This window comes from Melanotaenia boesemani, chromosome 5 (assembly GCF_017639745.1).
Source record: "Melanotaenia boesemani isolate fMelBoe1 chromosome 5, fMelBoe1.pri, whole genome shotgun sequence".
Taxonomy (NCBI): domain Eukaryota; kingdom Metazoa; phylum Chordata; class Actinopteri; order Atheriniformes; family Melanotaeniidae; genus Melanotaenia; species Melanotaenia boesemani.
Genome location: NC_055686.1, coordinates 3,077,427 through 3,097,589, shown reverse-complemented (window position 1 = coordinate 3,097,589; position 20,163 = coordinate 3,077,427). Strand labels below are relative to the sequence as shown.

The window sequence follows — 20,163 nt, the reverse complement described above, 5'->3', positions numbered from 1 at the left end:
AACAACTCATAAAGCAGCCAGTTTAATTATTTCATATACATTTAGTTTAGAATACAAAAGTTATTTATCCCTCTACATTCAAAATCATCCAACAACTTTACATAAATTTGTTCAGTAATTTATTATTCATGTACATTCATTAAAAACGTGTGTGGATTTTCTAAAAACTCATTTTTTTACAGGGACGGATGAAATGACGTTCAGTTTTATTCGATTTAGGTCTGAAAATGAACATCTCTTCACTGGGCACAGAAATGCCTCTACTCAAGGCTATGAGTGAGTTTATGTCTGTAAACAATATTAAAATGTTTTAGGTAAATATTTAACAGATAGACAGACAGATATTTTTTCTAATTTAACATATGATTCTTGCAGCGAAATAATAAAAATAATGGACTTGGAGGGGAAAGTAACTCCTCAACAATGCAAGAAGAAATGGGAAAACCTAAAGAAAAAATATAAGGTCATTTGATTAACAATATGAAGTGTCTTTGCATCTGTGAGATTGTAGCATGTAAATATAATTTCTATCTTTTATATATGCATGTATTGTTATGTTAAGGACTTGTCACTTCCAAAAACTGGGTCAGGGACAGATGAGGGAGAAGTTACTGCAGCAACTTGGATTTTCTATGCTGCCATGCACGAAGCAATTGGCCAGAGGCCATCCATTAGACCAGTCAGCCTCTACTCTTCAGGGCCAAGCAGTGTAGTGGTCAGCCAGACGGAGAATGAAGACAAGGTGGACACAGCATCTCTGTCAGCAGCAGGAGCAGCGAGCTCAGAGGTGAGCTCTCCAGAAAGTTCTCCAGTTGTGACGCTGAAGAGGCCGAGGAAAAGGAAGAAGAGTGATGAGAGTGCAGCAGAGGGCCTCAGGGAATGGTGTGAGAACATGGAGAGGAGGCAAAAAGAAGAAGATGATCGTGACAGAGCCTGGCTTAACCATTCCCAGGGACAAATGGATAAAATGCTAGATCTGTTTGGGGAACTTGTTGACCACCTTACCAAGTAAAGTGGTTAACAGGTTTTATTTTATCCATTTGCCACAGAAAATGCACATGTTCTCAAAAATGTAAGCATCCAGTTATGTTTCTGTTATGTCTGCTCAGTTGTTCTTTACCCCCACAGCAGCTTTGACAATATTGTTAAACATGTATAAACACATTTTCAGAAAAATACAAATGGCTTTTATTTATTTACATATAATTTGTAAAAAGAAAAAGAAGAGCTTCGTAACAAGACATACACATTCTATTAATGATTAAATGCAAGCAATATATTTTGTATTTTATTTTATTTTTAACCTTTTACGTTTATATGCCACAGAAAAAATAAAGCTAATATTTTTTTAGAACTGATTACAATTCAATATTGCAATTCATGTGAATATTTTTTCTAAAAATCTATAAGTTTGGTCTAGTAAAATTACACAATAAATTTCAGTGAAATTTAAAAATGTTACTCTGATGACAACTCTCAAAAGAACTAGCCCACAATGGCATATAATACTTCACTGCAATGTTGGCTAAAACATAACAGGAAACAATTTAAATAGTCAACATTTTAACAGGAAAAACATTTTAAGGTTAGTGAGTTCCAAAACTAGATGTAATCATGTTCAAATAGGTGTGCTTGTAAAGTAAGTGGTGCAGAAACCTGGGCAGAGAGTCGTGCTCTCAGCATGCTGCCACTTGCTTCCTGTCCAGCATCTCCTGGAGGCAGTGGTGGTGGGGGTTGATCATCCAAATCTTCTGGTTCAAGGACATCACCAGAGGTCAGGCAGATATTATGTAGGAAAGCACAGGCAGTTACCACTTGAGTGCAAAATGCAACCTTGACCTCTATTGCTTTAAACATGGTTGTGCGCCATCGCGCTTTCATCATGCCAAAGGCTCGTTCAATTACTGAACGAGCACGTGCATGGCAGTTGTTAAATCTTTCTTGAACCCGGCCCTCAAGTGGCAGTTTGTAAGGGGTGATAATGGCTATAGGCGACTGAATGCAGGGATATCCGCCATCACCCAGAATAAAAAAGCCAGGTGGTGGGTATTCAGCATTCACATACACAGGGCTGTTTATAAGAACACGCGTGTCATGAACAGAACCAGGAAAACCAGTGAAAATGTTCAGAAATCGGCCAACGGAGTCACAGATGGCTTGCATGTGAATGGAATAGAACTGCTTATAGGAAAAGTAATCTTCTTTGTTTTGATTTGGTGGTTTAATTCGTATAAGACAGCCATCCACTGCACCTACAGCCTTGTCAAAGGCTTTGTGTCGAGCTAAACGTCCATATCCCTTCCCAATGTCCTCCAACTCCTCCTGTTTTGGATAACAGATGACTTTGTGTGCATTTTACATTAAAACTTGTGCAATTCTGTGCACAACTAGGCAGACTGTTGACTTCGGCACAGAGAATGCTCTGGCTGCATCTCTGTATGAGATGCCATGTGCAAGCCAATAGATGAAGATCAGTATCTCCAGTGGATAACCCCAGCCGTGATCTTGATCTCTTTTAAAACTCTCATCAAGCCATTCATGGAATCCCTTGTCAGGCGGTAGTCTGGTTTCAGGTCTTGGTCAGGATCAAAGTACACCTGAAGAACTGGAATGGTTGAATTCAGTCATGTGTACAGGAGCGGTGCTCTAGCCTAAAATTATATGGAGATGAAATTTTTAAAAAAATCTTACGTCTTATCATTTTCTTATTTTTTTTTTTCTCAAATCAGAGTAATTACAATTACTTCTACTAGGACGGGTATTAGCCATCCAAGATGCAAGCGGGTGTGTATCTTTACTGCTTTTCATTGAGAAAAATATCTTCCCACCGGGCAATAGGGTAATGATGGGCATCTTAGGAAACAGTAGCCCATAGCATTTAACTTACCGTTCGTACGAACTCCGGCACAGCAACGAGAGTCTGCTGTATTAGCCTCCTTTGGTACCTCCGCTTCTTTCTTCTCAATATTGTTGTTTGTTGCAGTTTTATAATTATTTTCATCAGCAAAATAGCGTACAAAACAACCGGTGCCGCCATCATGGATGTCGCAGAAAATACGTAAAGGCGCAAGTTGATGGCGTAACCATCACTGTCCCAATTCTCCTGTTTTCCCACGCTTGTAACCTGCACACTCAAACACTGACATGCACTTCTACCAAGTGCACACTTCATAGGGGACCATAGGGTGCAGTGTGGGTATTGGGACAGGGCCTAACACAAGCTGCGTCCTGATTCAGAGTCTACTTTATTTACACACCCTATGGGTGTGTCCCAATTCAGGGTCTGCACACTTCGAAGTGCGGATTCGTCGGCCACATACGTCATCGCGGTGCGCAAAGTACTGTCCCAATTCACAGAATTTGAAGGACCCTCCGAATCCACCCTTCGAATCTGCACTTCGTTTGGCTTCAAACGAAGGATGCTGGTGATGCTTCCTTCACGGCCTCTTTTCTCCCACAATTCATTGCGCACAGGACGGTGGCGAATCAGCAACCTCAGAAGAGTCGTATTAAGTTTAAATAAAGTTTTATTTAAAAAAAGTATGTTATTTTAACTACACTTTAGCATTTACGTTACAAAATCAAGTACATTTAAAGCATGTTTGTTAAATGGTGACATTAAAATTTGGTAATATAAGATATTCAATGACTTTTAAGGGGTAATGAAGTGTGTACCAGCTGGAAAACAACAGAGCCTCAAACCGTGTTTTTTTTTTTGTTGTTTTTTTATTTTTTTACTGTCGGTGTTGCCGCTCCGTGTTCAGCGTCTACTGACGTTTCCTACGAGTAATTTCTGAGGTTTTAGTGATTAAACGTCCTGTGTTGTTGCTATGAGAAATTCTTCTAGACTAGGTAGGCTGTCCCATTTCACGAACGTTAAGCAGACTTCGAAGTGTGTAGACTACGGAGGACACTCTGTAGCCTACGTAGTCATAGATGCCATCACTACGGAGTCAGACGACTGTTGCTTAGCAACTGTGTTGGGGGTTTCAAGGATGACCATCGCTGTAACAGAGATGTTACCTGTTTTAGGCAGGTGAAAGGAAGAAGTAAGGAAATGTCTGCATTTATTAAACATCATATTTCACAACCATGTCTGTTTTCTTTATTCCAGTTAGTTTAGACTAAACTTAACCAGTTCCCTAACCAGTTCTTCTGAGTCCTTCTGACCACCTTTACTAATTTATTCATGACTGTTCTGTCCTTATGGTGCGTCCCTTTGCTCAACTTGACAGACAGCTAACAGCTTCAATGAACATCAGACGTAGAGAGAGATTACAAAGTCTTTATTCAGTCCTCTGTCCAACGGAAGACAAACTAAATGCAGGTTACATCGTTTTCCTGCCATCTTACTAAATATCCAAACCAAAAGACACGATCACATTCAGAATATGAACAAACTTTCTGCCTTCAATACTGCACATGTCCTTGTTCTATGATGAATGCAGTAATTACTCTGTAGCTTCATAAATGGTTTAGTTTAACCACATTAACAAGAAAAACACACAACAGAACAAACATGCTAACACGTTAAACATAATAGACTCATACGATCAATCTGCTCATCAATACTCCCAAACAATGTTTGTTCAAGGCAGAAACATGTTAGGAAGGCATGTGCACAGCTAACAGCATGCTCTGTGGATTAGCATGAAGCACTTCCTGTTCCAACGTCCCCGAACTTCCTTCAAGATAAAATAATTACCAGCAGCGACCACAAGGTGGCGACATTGTTCTTGGTCGCTTCAGTCCCTGAGAGGAACACATCTGTATAACCATGTTTTTAAATTAACAGTCCTTGTTCAGAAAGTACCACTGTTATGTACCGCAGTTTAACACTGGCTCTACACACTCAAATAAAATCTACCGTTTACAAGAAATGTGTGTTTACTCTGTTAGAGAAAGATAATACAAATTAAGCCTCTGTACAGAGATTACTGAAATGTGTTTGTAATAACTAGAAAACATCTTCTACAAGCAGCAGGTCCAGAATTAATCAACAAATTCACAAAATTCACAGAATAAACTTCAGAACAAAATACAAACACAGTGCTCATTTTCCATTAATGCTTTAAATACACACAAACCCACAGGGACGATGTCTGGTTAATACCTGTTTGGTTAAGACCTGGTAACCTGTTTTAAGCATGAAAGAGGAGAAACGTGGCTTTTTCCTTCCCAGATTCTCACCCCTTCACCGCTCCCAGAGCAACAAGAGAGAAAACAAATGTTCCGCCCCTCACTTCACATAAACAATACTAGAACTGAAATAATCACAAAATAATTACAAATAAAATCTCAAATAAATATGGTGACCCTGTTTTAGGTGTGCTACAACTGCAGATGTATAATTTACCTTATTATTATTAATAATAATAAATTTAAATAGATTAACATGATAAATTATAGGTAAATAACATCTGAATGATTTAAAGCTCTGAAAGTTTTACACATCGTAGGAAACTTAGGGGAACGTTGGTTCTATCTTACTTTGTTAAGGGAATGAATTAATTAAAAAACTTCTAATTACTGGATGAACTTTCTAATTAAGTCCTGGCCCTGGTACAAATAAATAACTAAATAATATAAATGTGTAACTGAGGCAGAATTACTGGTGAAACTTCATCTGGTTCATGATGTTTTCTAAGCTTAGTTTATTAAATGTAAACACTGTGATAAGGTTCATTATTTACAGGTTATTATGTTGTTCTGCTGGTCCGGTCCACTGGAGACCAGGTTGGACTGAATGTGGCTCCTGAACTAAAATGTAAAGCAGCTCTTCTGGTTTCAGGGGAAGCTGAGTGAAGAATGGTTCTACAGGAACTAGAGAAAGAACTTTAAGAAGCTCTGATCTAAACCATCGCTGCAGTAGACTGCGCACACACACATTAAACCACCTTCACCAGTTCTGTTCCCTCAACCACAAGAAGACCAGTCCATAAATGTCCAGCTCACCAGAGACTCCCTGGACATGTTGGACAGAGCAGGAGGACCAACTGCAGGTCAGCAGCTACATGATGAACATCTGTTCTACGGTGTGACGCGACACCAGAGGATGTTGGTCCTGATGCGTTCAGGGACCAGACTGCAGACTGCTGTCCAGGTTCAGGAGGAGTAAACGCTTGTAAATAAAACTGCTTTTCTATGATCTGAATCTCACCGTGTGAGACTGGTTTTCACTGATCTAAGAAGAAAAGATTTCCTGGTCTACAAACACGTTTGTGACTGATGGAGGGTTTTGTTACAAACTTCTTACGTACGACTTCAGAACAAATTTAAGAAGCTGCTAAGAAGATGTCGGTGAATGAGGATCGATGTTCAGTTTGTTTCTGGAACATTTCCATGAAGTTCAGTCAGAGAGGAAACATGTTGATGCTGCTGATGTTTCATCGTCTCCATGACAGAGAACCATGCTGCAGACCTGATGATGATGATGATGATGAGACACAATCATTATTCACTGGTTCATGTCAGACTGGGTCACAGGGAGGAGGAGCCGAGTTCTTCTGGAGTGTTTTATGGATCAAGAAACCAACAACCACCACAATGATTCCAACAGCTGGAAGACCCACAACCAGTCCAAGATGTCCTCCATCCTTGTCTCCTCCATCCTTGTCTCCTCCATCCTGGTTCCTTCTATCCTGTGTTGTACCTGCAGGTGAGAAGCAGGTGTGAGTATCAGTATCAGGGAGGTGATGAATCATTTCCTCTTCAAACTGCTGTCACACATCATCTCCTGCACTCTGATCACTGCACTCAGACCAGCTGCTTTCTACAGAGTCTCATCAACAACATCTTTAGAAAACACAAACATCTGATCTGAGATGTTTCACTCTCACATCAACAACCAGGAAGCTGCTTCACCTCTGATCCACACACACAGAGACACACTCACCTGGAGGAGGAACTTCCAGATGAATGATGGAGATGGGCTGGATGGCTCTCTTCCTGCGGTTTGTTCTTCTCTGATAGACTCTACATTCATATGTTCCTGTATCATTAGTTGTCACCTTCTTCAGAATCAGGGACACATTTCCATCCTTCATCTGTCTGTCCTGAAGATCCACCCGGTTCTGGAAAGATGGATGCTGGTGGGAATCAAAATGTCTGTCTCTGTAAAAAAAAACACATCTTCTGACCCCAGATCAGGTCTGATCCACCTCACAGCATCGATGTCTCCATCATGTCCAGCTCTACATGGCAGAGAGACGTCATGTCCAGGTTCAGCTGTGATGTTTGTCTGTCCTGCAGGAGAGGAAACAACACAGATCAAAGAGGTTAAAGTGATCAGAGAAAACCTTCTGTCACGAATGGCGGCGGAGGTGAGGACTCAAATGCAGGCAGGAGGCAGAACTGGTGCAGGTAAAAAGGTTTATTACCCAGGAACTCACGACAGGGAACCACAGACGACGGGGATAAACTCCAGAGAACAAAAACCAAACATGACAAAATGAGGATCTGACCATGAATGACTGAAAACCGGGAGTACTTATACACAGAGGGAGTAACAAGACACAGGTGAAGTGGATGACTAATCAGACCAGGTGAACTAACGAGGCAGGAACAGAAAACCACAGGAACACAAGAGGGAAAACCAAGCATGACAAAACTGAAAACTAAAGCATGAACATAACTACAAACCAAGAACATGACCAAACTAATCATGACAAAAACCAAAATCCTAAACAATCAAAACACCCACCAAAACCCAGAAACCGTGACACCTTCTTTATATAAGATTTTTCATATATATATATATATATATATATATATATAGAGAGAGAGAGAGAGAGAGAGAGAGAGAGAGAGAGATGTATATATACATCTCACTTAGCCAAGTGCACAACAGATGCCATTGTCCGCAGAGTAAAAAAAAGCCAGATATTATTGGGTAATAATGGACTGCAGCCCGACAATGATACGTTAACATTCACTGTAATATGTGTCATCATAATTGTTTTAATTATAATGGTTTTGTTTGCTGTTCTCACAGCAGTTTGGGCTTGTTTTGGGCTGTTTGGGCTTGTGAGCCCTCACAAGGTGACACAAGATTGACCACAAGGCCCTTTCTCTAACCCTGTTTTCAGCTTTCTTTTTTCTTTAAAAACAAATAAAAATAAATAAATAAATAAATGTCATGTCTTTACTAATATTGTATGACCAAGGTCATACGAATCTTCGTTAATACTTAAAGAGTTGATGATCTTGTCAGTGAGAACATGCATTAGTCAGGGGTCGAAGAAGATCAGGGAAACTACAGTTAAAACTAATTCAAATGTATTTGCACTAGGCCTTTAAAAACCACGTTAATAGTGGTAAGAAATCTCAGTAATTATATTAATATTTTAACGCAATTAACGCATGAGCGGGATGAGAAGCCCCATACATTCACCATTTTACTATTATGATGGCGAGAAGTGGAGAGGTGAGATGGAAAAGTTGAGCCGCTTTATGATGGACATGAGAATGAATCCAACATTAATGGAGCAACCCACGGCCACCTACATGGAGAATGAGGAACTTTAACACATACTGTTTTCTTACACCTGCACTTTTCCCTGTATTTTCACTTTTTTCTTTTTTTTAAACTTGTGCGTTCTGCATCAACATGGCTGCTCTAGAGGATCTCTGGTTGTCTCTGTGCAGCAGCTGCTTCCTCCCTCTCATGTTGTTCTGTCAATCACGCTGGCTGTCGGTTATCAGCAGGGCTCAAAATACACTGGGGCTTTCGGGGGAGCCTTATTTTTGCACGTGCATACGCATTTAAATGACATTAGGTTGAATACTGATTCTGGTCAAGTATCAGTCCTGGTTCTGTTGGATCTCAGTGCTGCGTTTGATACTGTAGATCACAGAGTCCTGTTTTCAGGCTGGAAAACTGGGTTGGACTTTCTGGAGCGGTTCTTAACTGGTTCAGGTCCTATTTAGAAGGCCGGAGTTATTTAGTTACGATCGGCAGCTATGAATCCGAGCGTGTGGCCATGACTTGTGGAGTCCCCCAGGGGTCAGTCCTTGGACCTCTTCTGTTCAACTTGTATATGCTCCCTTTGGGTAAAATATTACAAAACTATAGCATTAGTTATCAAAGTTATGCAGATGATACACAACTTTATGTGTCTCTGTCACCAGATGACTGCAGTCCAATAGACTTATTGTGTCAGTGTCTGGAGCAAATAAACACCTGGATGAAGGAGAATTTTCTACAATTAAATGAAGACAAAACTGAGATTATTCTGTTTGGTAGCAAAGAGAAGAGGGTCAGCATTGGTAAACACCTGGAGACTCGGGCTCTTAAAATCACCGACCAAGTTGGTAACCTTGGTGTGTTGATAGACTCAGATCTGACTTTCAGCAGCCACATCAAAGCTTCACTAAGAAGCTTTTTACCAGCTCAGAAACATCAACAGAATTAAAAGTTTAGTCTCCCAGAAAGACCAAGAGAAACTCATCCATGCATTCATCTCCAGTAGACTGGATTACTGTAATGGTCTTTTAACAGGACTTCCTAAAAAGAGCATTAAACATCTGCAGCTCATCCAGAACGCTGCTGCTAGAGCTTTAACCAGGACTAAGAGATCTGAACACATCACACCAGTTTTAAAATCTTTACACTGGCTTCCAGTCAGTCACAGAATAGATTTTAAAACCCTTCTGCTTGTTTACAAATCCCAGAACGGTTTAGGCCCAGAATACATCTGTGATATGTTCAGAGAATATAAACATAGCAGAGCTCTTAGATCCAAAGACTCTGGTCAACTAGTCCAGGCCAGAGTCCAGACTAAACATGGAGAAGCAGCATTTAGCTGTTATGCTGCAAACAAATGGAACAAACTGCCAGTGGAGATTAAACTTTCCCCAAATGTAGACATTTTTAAATCCAGGTTAAAAACATTTCTTTTCTCATGCACCTATGCATGAAATCTGCACGGTAACTTTTTAATTTATCTTGCTTTTAATCATTTAATGTAATTTATTATTTTATTGTGATTATGTGTTGATGCCTTTTACTATTCTAAATATCTGTAATGTCTTTGTTTTATGTAAAGCACTTTGAATTGTCCTGTACATGACATGTGCTATGCAAATAAACTGCCTTGCCTTCGTTTCAAGCAAATCTACTGTATGCAAAACAAACTTGCTGAATGTCATTTAAGGCAGGAAAAGTCAGTCGGCAGGTGGATTTCAGCGAGTTTTCAGTGTTCATGGAAACTCTGAGGTTCTGGAATTAAATGAAAAAACTTTATTGATTTTCTGAAGGAAATTTAAAATAGAAACAAGGTAAGTCTGCTTTTCTTTTCTATTTCTCTCTTTTTCAGATCTTGGTGATGAGGACATAACAGCCTCTTGTGTATTTATTTTAGAGGTTAACCATCAACCATCTGAGATAAACTCATCCTGAATCAGTTACTGGACAATGATTGTGTCAAAAGTAGATTATGTTGGTTTTATATAAGATTTTATTTCCATTGATTCTAAAATTTGTTTGACTTCCTGTGATCTGATGAGACAATAATCAGAGAAGATGATCCATTTGTGTCAAAATAGTGGACCCAGTCCACGTAGTTCCACCTGTGTGTAATAATAATAATAATAATAATAATAATAATAATAATAATAGACATTAATGCAGGCAGGAACCTGTGATGGACTGGTGACCTGTCCAGGTGTACCTTCCTCTCACCTGCTGAAATGTTGGTTTAGGCTCTAACTTCTTTGTAAAGGACAAAGCAACACAGATAATGAATAAATAAATGAATGAAGACGGGAACACTGGCATTGCGTACTATGTAAAGCAGCAATGCAATACACGTACTTCCGCCTCCTCCATGTAATCCACGTGACACTTCCTGTCGTAAACTCCTAAATCGGAGTGTCGCAATGAGACAAAAAGTAAAAAAATCTCCTTCATAAGACATCAGTCTGACTTGTAGAAAATGGCCGCTAGGACGTTTGTACGATCTTTCCTGCGTGATGCTGTTCGTGAGGTGGCATCGACAGCAGGTAAACGTTCAGTGTTTGGAATCAGCTGTCAGTTGCATTTAAAGTCATGTTTGTATGTGTGGTGAGAAGAAAAGAACGAGCAAGTTTTAAAAAGTATAACAATGTTCATGACATCGGTGTAGATTCAAGATGGCAGCATGAGGCACGGAGTGGCGTCCGGCTCGTGGTGTAGCATAGCTTACGTTAGCATGGACTAGCATTGCTTCTCCTGTATTTTAACATCATTTACTTTTTAAGTAAAGAAAAAAAAACACAAAACAAAACAAAAAAGCAACTTTTGTTAAAGTTCTTGTTATTTTCTTTCTTCTTGTGTTTGTGGTGACTCAGCTTGTTGGTGTCCAGCCGTGTAGCATTTAACATAAACTCTGTCTTTGTCCTGTTACTGTGGCGTTTATATCCAGTGAAAACCTGAAACCCTCTCAGGATGGTGTGTGTGTGTGTGTGTAATGATGTTCTTTTCCTTCAGCCTTCTCTGATCTGATTCTAACTGCTGCAGATTGAAACTGATTTAGAGAATTATTAAATAATCAGGTTTAGGTTACGACGAGTTTTCAGGACTTACAGTTTACACTGAAAAGAGATTCTCTGCTCAGAAACTTGCTGTTGTACCAGTTATATAATGTTTCTTTACCAAAGGCTGAGACTGTCTTTAGGCTCACAGCAACATCCAGTGGTCCAGGTCTTCCTCTGGTCCAGGTCTTCCTCTGGTCCAGGTCAGACCAGTGTGGTCTCTCTGGTGTCTCCTCCCTCTGATGCTGCTGTGGAAGTGAAGAGTTCCTCTCTGATCTCTTTAACCTCTCTGATCTGTGCTGTTTTCTCTCAGGACAGATCGTCTGGAATGAAATAGACCGCAGGTTTGATCCCTTCACCAACGACCAGGAAGCTCCTCCATCAGGTGAGTTTGTCTCTTTGTCTCTGGATCAGAGGTGAAGCAGCTTCCTATGAATGATAGAAGTACCACAAAAAGAAGAAATCTGGAAAAGAAAAAGGAAATAAATGAGAAAATATAAAGACAAATACATAAAATAAAATATTTTTCTATTTTTTCATTAATTTATTTACACATAATTTAATTATTTGACTTTTTTATTTATTTTTACCCAATCGTTGTATCTATTCTTTTCCATCTACCTGTTTATTTCCTTAGTTTTTTCTCTATATATTTACTTATTAAATTTCTTATTCTTGTTTCTATTTCTTTCCTTATTATTTTATCTATTCTTTTCCTTATTTCTTTTATTCCTTTCTCTATTTATTTTCTCATGTCCCAGCTGTCAATCATCTGCTTTGGGTGGGGTTTCGTGTCCACAGAGAAGTCAATCACTGCTCAAATGATGACGCCTCACTGAGCTCTGAACCAATAGAATCCATCATGAGAAGACTGGATCTTTATTTAATTAACTCTAATCATCTACTATCTGTTTCTGAAACTATTTTAGGTGAAAAGTAAACAAGTTAATTTCTTAAGAGTCATTAACATTATACCTTCAACCCCTCGTTTGAGATTTAGGTGTGAAAATCCTGATGTGATTGTAACGTCGCTCAGCTGATGATTGTACGCAGTCATAAACATGCAGTCATTCTGATCTGATCTGTGCATCCTGTTTATGTAGTTGCAGTTAAATGAATATTTCCTGAGTGAAACCTAACGGCGTTTTCTGGTCAGATTACACATGTGGAAGTTGTATTAATATTCTGCTTGTTCAGATCCAGCTCCCTCCACTTCCTACGCTCAGTGTCCCACTGGTGATGTTACAGATGACAAAGCCACTGAAGATGATCACAAGGATGTTTTAAAATCATGAAACCAAGACAGAACAACACACACTTACAATAATCAAATCGAGCTTTATTTATAACATACTTTTCATGCCTGAGACCAACACAAAGTGCTTTTTATAACAACAATTAAGCATCACAAAAACACAAACACACCAAAGTTTATCACAGAACAACTCATAACACACACACACACACACTCTCACACACAAGCTAAACAGACATTGAATCCCACCCCTCCTCCCCTTGACCCTGCTCTAACATATACTGTCTCTAACAGTATGAACTAACATGTCTTGGCACCAGGTGAGGAAACGATGTCCTAGGTCTCCATCCATACCAAGAGCCAAAATAAAATAAATTAATAAATACAGAATTTAAAAACTAAGTAAAAGGTAAAGATTAATTTAATTCAAAATAGATAAATAAAATACAAGTTAGTTATAAGCAAAGTTATAAAGGTCCTGAGGTCCTCAGGAAGGCCGGTCCACAGACGAGGATCGTAGTGATGGAACGAGGCCTCGCCGTAGGTTTTAATCCTGACTTTAAGAACAACTAACAGAGATATCAGGGTCTGGTAAATCAGGTCGGATAAATAAGAGGGCCCAAGACCATTAAGACATTTATAAACTACTAAAAGAAGCTTAAAATCAATCCTGAAACACACAGGGAGCAAATGCAGCGATTTTTAGACTGGTATGATGTGTTCCCTCCCTCTGGTCCTCATCAGAACTCATGTTGCTGGGTTCTGGAGTGAATGTAAACTAGAAATACTCTTTTTAGGAAGACCAGAGAGCAGGGCAACGCAATAATCTAATCTGCTAGAAATAAAAGCATCAGCACCTCCGTGCTGGCCAGAGAGAGAACAGGGCGGACTCCGGCGATGTTTTTAAGATGATAAAATCCTGTCTTTGTAACATTTCTAATGTGTGGAAAAAAATCCAACTCTGAGTTGAACCGAACACCCAGATTTCTCACACACTGAGAGTATCAAATAATCTCTCTCTTGTCTTCAGGACCGATAATTAAAACTTTTTTGTCCTGGTTGAGCTGTAGGAAATTCTCTGCCATCCATGACTTTATATTTCAAACCCAGTTTAAAAGGACGTTTACGGGCTCTAAGTTATCAGAAAATATGTGGATGTAAAGCTGCATATCATCAGTATAGCTGTGAAAATGAGTACTGGGCCTCCTGGGGACGTCCTCAAGTGGTATCATGTACAGATTAAGAAGTATTAGGCCTAAAATTGATCCTTGGGGAACCACACATTTTATTTAAAAAATAAGGAGGCTCACCAGACTTCTAAGTCAAGTTTCACAGTGAAGGAAAACGTGTTTCAGCCTGGTCAATATTTACTTTCTCTGCATTCTATGACATCTTTGTGGTTTTTCAGTGTGGTCGAAGGGACCTGATTAAGATGTGATTTTAAAATAATTAAAATGGTATAGTGGATTTAATGCCATGTCGATAAAATTAAATGTTTCACAAGAGAGATTGCAGAGATTTAATTATTAATAAAGTTTTAAAGGCAATAACTAACAGGCTCTTTTATTTCCAGGATGTGCATAAAGGTCATTTTAAACATTTTTAATGAACTTTGAACCAGTACGGCCCTCTGCTTGTTCAGTTTTTAAATTTTGTCCCACTGTGTATTTGGCAGCCCTGATCTACAACATGGCAGAAATATGCTGCATTTACTTGCCCTTGGACATATGAGGTTTACCCAAGGGAAGGTCAGTTAACATTAATTATACCATGGTCTGGGTGAATACTCGATTCTGATTGGCTGTAGGGTGTCCATTAAAAAGTGATAATGGACACCTATAAAAGAAGTGCCGGTCAAATAGACTTATTGTTGTAAATTATTGTGCTGACTAAACGGTAGTTGGTAACCGTGGCAACAGAAACTCAGACACTCCATCAGTCCAGGAGAGACAAGAATGGAGCAACATTTTCTTGTCCCACAACGTCCCAACCAGCAGTGGTCAGGGTCCACAAACGCTAAACTCTGTCCTTCAAACACCACTATGGACATGACAGGATCTTTATGAAATGTTACGATCAACAGCAATGTTGGATTTAATTTTAAATATGTTGTCGTCTGTATTTCTGTCTTGATTACCTTACTTACATACATGATACAGAGTGAATGGTGGATAACATTATAAAAATGATTTAGGATAGACTTACTTGGTTGATCCACATTTAATGATCAGAGTGAATGGTGGACAATATTTCTTGTAATAAAAACGATGTAAGAAACTATCTGTGGATTTGACTGAAACAAAATTTTGCATCATCCTCTGGACACACAAGCAGTAAGAGCTGCACCCGCCCTCTGAAATGTGTGTGTCATGTAACATAACTGTGGCCGACCGAGCTGCAGGTTCTGTGTCAGACATAGACTGTATATAAAAGATGGACGGAGCCTCCATGACGCCACCCGCAGGTTTCTGAAGAGCAAAAGTGAAGCTTGTTGGGCGTTTCCACCGTCGCCATCTTGGCAGCATCATGCATGTTGTTAGTCCCGGAAAATCCAAAAGTGGGCAAAGAGGTGGAGCTGAGAGGAGGACCTTGAAGGTGGGGGTGGATGATTGACAGCTATCAAACTCTGAGCTGCCTGTAGCTAAGAGCTAACTGAGCTAACGGTAGCTAACCAGCTAATGAAGGTAGGAGGACGAAAGCTACGGAGCGCTGTTAGCCGGCTGCGGTTATGCTACACTCTCCCTTATTTTCATGGATATTGAAAACATGTCAATCAAAAGGACACGCCTCTAATTATGCTGAATTTCAAGATTAAATAAGATCCAAACAGATGAGTTAGAAAAAATTCACCCCCCTCACAGTTGTCAAGAAGGTAAACTTGACCTTTTAATCCTAAAATGTTTTTTGTACCAGGCTTTAAATATGTATATTTCTGCTATGAAGTTGGTCTTTTTAACATGGGAGTCTATGAGGATTTGCTCTGTTTTGGAGCCCCTAGTGGATGAGGGGAGAACTGTAGTTTATTGCACTTCCATATAGGCTTCACATTTTACAGGCGGAGGTTGCTGTTTGGTATCAGAGCTGGTTACCTTGGCAACGCGTCACAATGAAATAGTCCACTCAACCCCTTCTTGTGATTTTAATGGTAAAAAATTTAACGCATTAATAATTTATTTAATATTTATTTCTTTCGTAACTGACCATGGTATAAGTGGGATGATGCCCGTCAAGGTGTCTATTATCATAAATTAATGGACTTCGCGGAGGCTTTTCGCGGAGGACGGTTGCGGGATGACAAATACTTACATATTTGTAGCATCGGCTCTTTCTCTCAATATAATACAGTAAAAACTGTAAGTTGTGGCTAATCGGATTAAATATTTTAATCATTTGACAGCCATAAAAAATCACAGCGCGCTTTCTCTCCATCATTATCGCTTGCACACACACACACACACACACACAGAGAGAGTGAGACGAGGTGGAAACAGATTAGCTCTCTCTTCTCTTAAAGAACTTACTAGACAGAATTCAGATTTATTTGAATCGTTCTAGAAGCTTCTTGTAGCTTTAAACGGTCTCAGCAGGTGACTGAAGAACAGTAGATCAACATACAGGTGTATATTTAATATGGGAGCTCTGAAAGTGCTGCACACACTTTACATACATCCTGATGACTGACTCCACCGACCACCACAACACCGTCACCCTCCATTCCCTCACCGGCCCCAGGGGGGCGCTACAACCTGCTACCTGGTCTGTGGGAAACACTGGCATCACATCTGTTTGGCAGAGAGCTGAGATTTAAATAAAACAGCACAGGAGCTACTGGGACCTGCTGCCTCTAGACCGACGTATAGCAACCAAACAAATACACAAATAACTGGAAGAAATATATTAGGGAAAGATAGAAAAATAATAAAGAAACAAACAGGGACAAGAATAGAGAACAGATGAGGAAATTTTAATAAATAGAAATAAAAGTTGTAGTTTACTGTATTTGTCTATATTTACTCATTTATTTCCATATTCTTTTCCAGATCTAGTTTCTGTGGCGTTCCTGTCATTCCACAGCTTCCTGGTTGTTGATGTGAGAGTGAAACATCTCAGATCAGATGTTTGTGTTTTCTAAAGATGTTGTTGATGAGACTCTGTAGAAAGCAGCTGGTCTGAGTGCAGTGATCAGAGTGCAGGAGATGATGTGTGACAGCAGTTTGAAGAGGAAATGATTCATCACCTCCCTGATACTGATACTCACACCTGCTTCTCACCTGCAGGTACAACACAGGATGGAGGAGACAAGGATGGAAGGAACAAGGATGGAGGAGACAAGGATGTAAGGAACCAGGATGGAGGAGAGAAGGATGGAGCTTCCTGCTAAACAAGAAGATGAACCCTGAACAACTCGGATTGGCCTGACATGACTCCAGCTTCCCCACAACATCATAGAAAGCAAATAACTGTATCAGTGAATTCAATGACCACATTAATTAGTGATTATTGGTGATTATTAGTTCTCTTTAAGCTCCAGTAAACTAATAACTGTCTTCATGTCCATGTATGAAACATCAGCAGGTCACATGTCAAGTGTTTCTAAGATGATCAGTGGTTAATAAACAGTCTTATTCTGTATTCTGGACAAACATTTTTCTAATCATCATCACAAATGTCCACCACATGATTACTTGCTGTCCATCCCCCCACATTTTTATCAGAAACTGACCTGTTGAAGCCAATAACTCATTAATAATGTTTGTTTTTACATATTTGACTTTACTTTTACATCAGATACCTCCTTTAGTTTTAATAACCAGTTAATTATGTCATAAAGTCTGGATCCTGATTTACATGTGCCAGCCTTTCCCTGCCTGGACCATAAACTTTCTAGACCCCCCCTGACTGGATTGAAGCTGTTTATTCCACAAATCATCACAAACTTTAATTTATATCAAATAAAAATCCAGTTATATTAAATATTATTATAAATTCTATATTATAATTCCCCAGGATTAATAATGTACCAGAGACCACGAAGAATACACCCTCCCTTTAATCACAGGTCTGGCTTTGTATCTGCTCTTATCTCCACTACAGGAAGAATAAACTCATCTTCAGCTCCAGTCTAAAACTTTATAAAGATGTGTTGTAATAAATTAATATGATAATAAAGTTAATTCACTAAAGATTCATTTAATTCGGATGGACGGATGGATGGACAAAGAGACAGATTCTCTCACAGAGCTGTCACCAGCATCCAGGTCCAGATGGTCTCTGCAGCAGGTAGATGACGGCATCATCAACACTCGCATGGGTCTGGTAGGCAGACTGCAGAGGGTCCAGCAGATCCTCCACCTGCAGTCTCAGACTGGCCAAGACCAGCCTCTTCAGCACCTTCATCACATGCGATGTGAGGACCACTGGATGGTAGTCGTTGAGGCTGGACAGTCTGGACTTCTTGGGGACAGGAACCAAGGAAGACGTCTTCTCCATCTGTCTCTTAACCTGGCCGGTCATCCATCAAGCAGGGGAAGGTATGGGTGTCGTCCGAGGAGGAGGAGATGTTGTGGTGGAGAGTGAGGCCAACTAGAGGAGTTAAACTCATCTTTCAGTGCTGATGAAAACATTATTTCTCTGTTTCAGTAGTAAATCTTTGGTTTTCTGTTCTAAAATGGCTCATCTAGGTAAATTAATATGGAAACATGTGCAAACTAGGGCTGGGTATCCATTCTAATTTCAAGACTCAGTTCGATTCAGATTCTCAAGATTTAGAATCGATTATCAGGATTTGATCCGACATCGATTTGGGTCAGTTTTATTACAACAGGTTTTAGCTGTTACCTGGTTTACATGACTTTGTAGTTAAACAACATATTAATATTGGTATTATACTGACATTCAACATGAATTTAATGAAGTTTTGGTAGTTACTCTCCAGACAGAGAGGGGTAGCCATTTTGATAAATAGAAAAATAACATTCACAGAAATCAGCGTTATCACAGATCCAGAAGGGAGATTCATCATAGTAAAATTATCCATTCAAAATATGAAGTTATGCTTAGCTAACTTATATGGCCCAAATGTTGATGATCCCTCCTTCTTTCACTCTTTCTTCACATCACTTTCTGAACACACAGATAGCACACTGATCGCAGGAGGGGATTTTAACATGGTTCTGGGCTCAGCTGATAGGTCTAGTAACACTGTAAATCATCGAAACTGGCAATCCACAAACACTGTAAAACAATATATGGAAGATTTTGGACTTTGCGATATAGGGCGGTCTTATCACCCTAATATCAGAGAGTACACCTTCTTTTCCTCAGTTCACCATTCATACTCTAGGCTAGATTATTTTCTGGTTAGCAGCTCTTTGGTGAGTGAGATTTCAGAGACCCAGATTCACCCCATCACTATCAGCGACCATGCACCAGTTTCCTTTACTTTGAGGAACACGAGAATCACACCACCGACTAAAAGTTGGAGATTTAATACAGCGTTGCTTAAAGATCCCGACTTTATCAGCTACTTCACAAAAGAATGGGCTATATACTTAGAAAACAATGACAAACCAGGAGTCTCAGCATGTGTTCTGTGGGAAGCAGGGAAAGCGGTAATGCGAGGCAAAATCATCTCTTTTGCGTCACATAAAAAAAAGAACGAAAACTCAAAAATATTAGAATTAGAAATAAGAATTAAATCATTAGAGGACGCCTACAGTGCTTTACCAGATGAATCAACGATGAACCAAATAAGGAAGGCTAGACTGGAATTAAATGAAATAATCAACAAGAGAACAGGATTTCTGGTGCAAAGATTACGTTTGGAGACATTTGAACACAGTTATAAATTCGGAAGATTTTTAGCTAACCAGTTAAAAATAAATAAGGAAAAATCTACCATATCGGCTGTTAAACATTCAATAGGTAATATTACCCATGACCCAGATGCAATAAACAACATCTTTAGAGATTTCTATAAAACTCTGTATACATCACACTTAGATCCATCAGACAATGATATCCATCATTTTCTTAACAACATAGATCTTCCAGGTTTACAGCAGGAACAAGTCACGGCCTTAGATTCCCCCCTCACAGTGGAGGAGCTACATGAAGCCCTTAAACATATGCCCTGTAAAAAAGCCCCAGGTCCGGATGGCTTCCCAGCAGAGTTCTATAAAGAATTCTGGTCAATACTGGCCCCAACATTTTTCAAAATGGTGACACAAATAAAGGAAAATGGTTACTTACCCCCAAACATAAACTCTGCCACCATTACTGTACTATTAAAACCAGGTAAAGACCCCACAATACCATGTAGCTACAGACCCATATCACTGATAAATGCAGACCTTAAAATAATTTGCAAAGTATTAGCTGGAAGGTTAGAGAAAGTA

At 39.5% G+C, this 20,163-nt stretch overlaps 1 protein-coding gene and 1 long non-coding RNA gene across 2 annotated transcripts in view; one reads left to right on the top strand and one right to left on the bottom strand.

The window, feature by feature from the left end:
* LOC121640276 (sialoadhesin-like) overlaps positions 1–20,163 on the top strand; it is a 601,555-nt gene that overhangs the window by 522,163 nt on the left and 59,229 nt on the right. The gene's annotated exons all lie outside the window — the stretch shown is intronic.
* On the bottom strand, positions 7,142–19,596 carry LOC121640598. The gene is made up of 3 exons (XR_006010534.1): positions 19,586–19,596; positions 19,077–19,079; positions 7,142–7,245 (listed from the first exon to the last, which is right to left on the bottom strand). It is a non-coding gene; the product is annotated as an uncharacterized LOC121640598 (long non-coding RNA).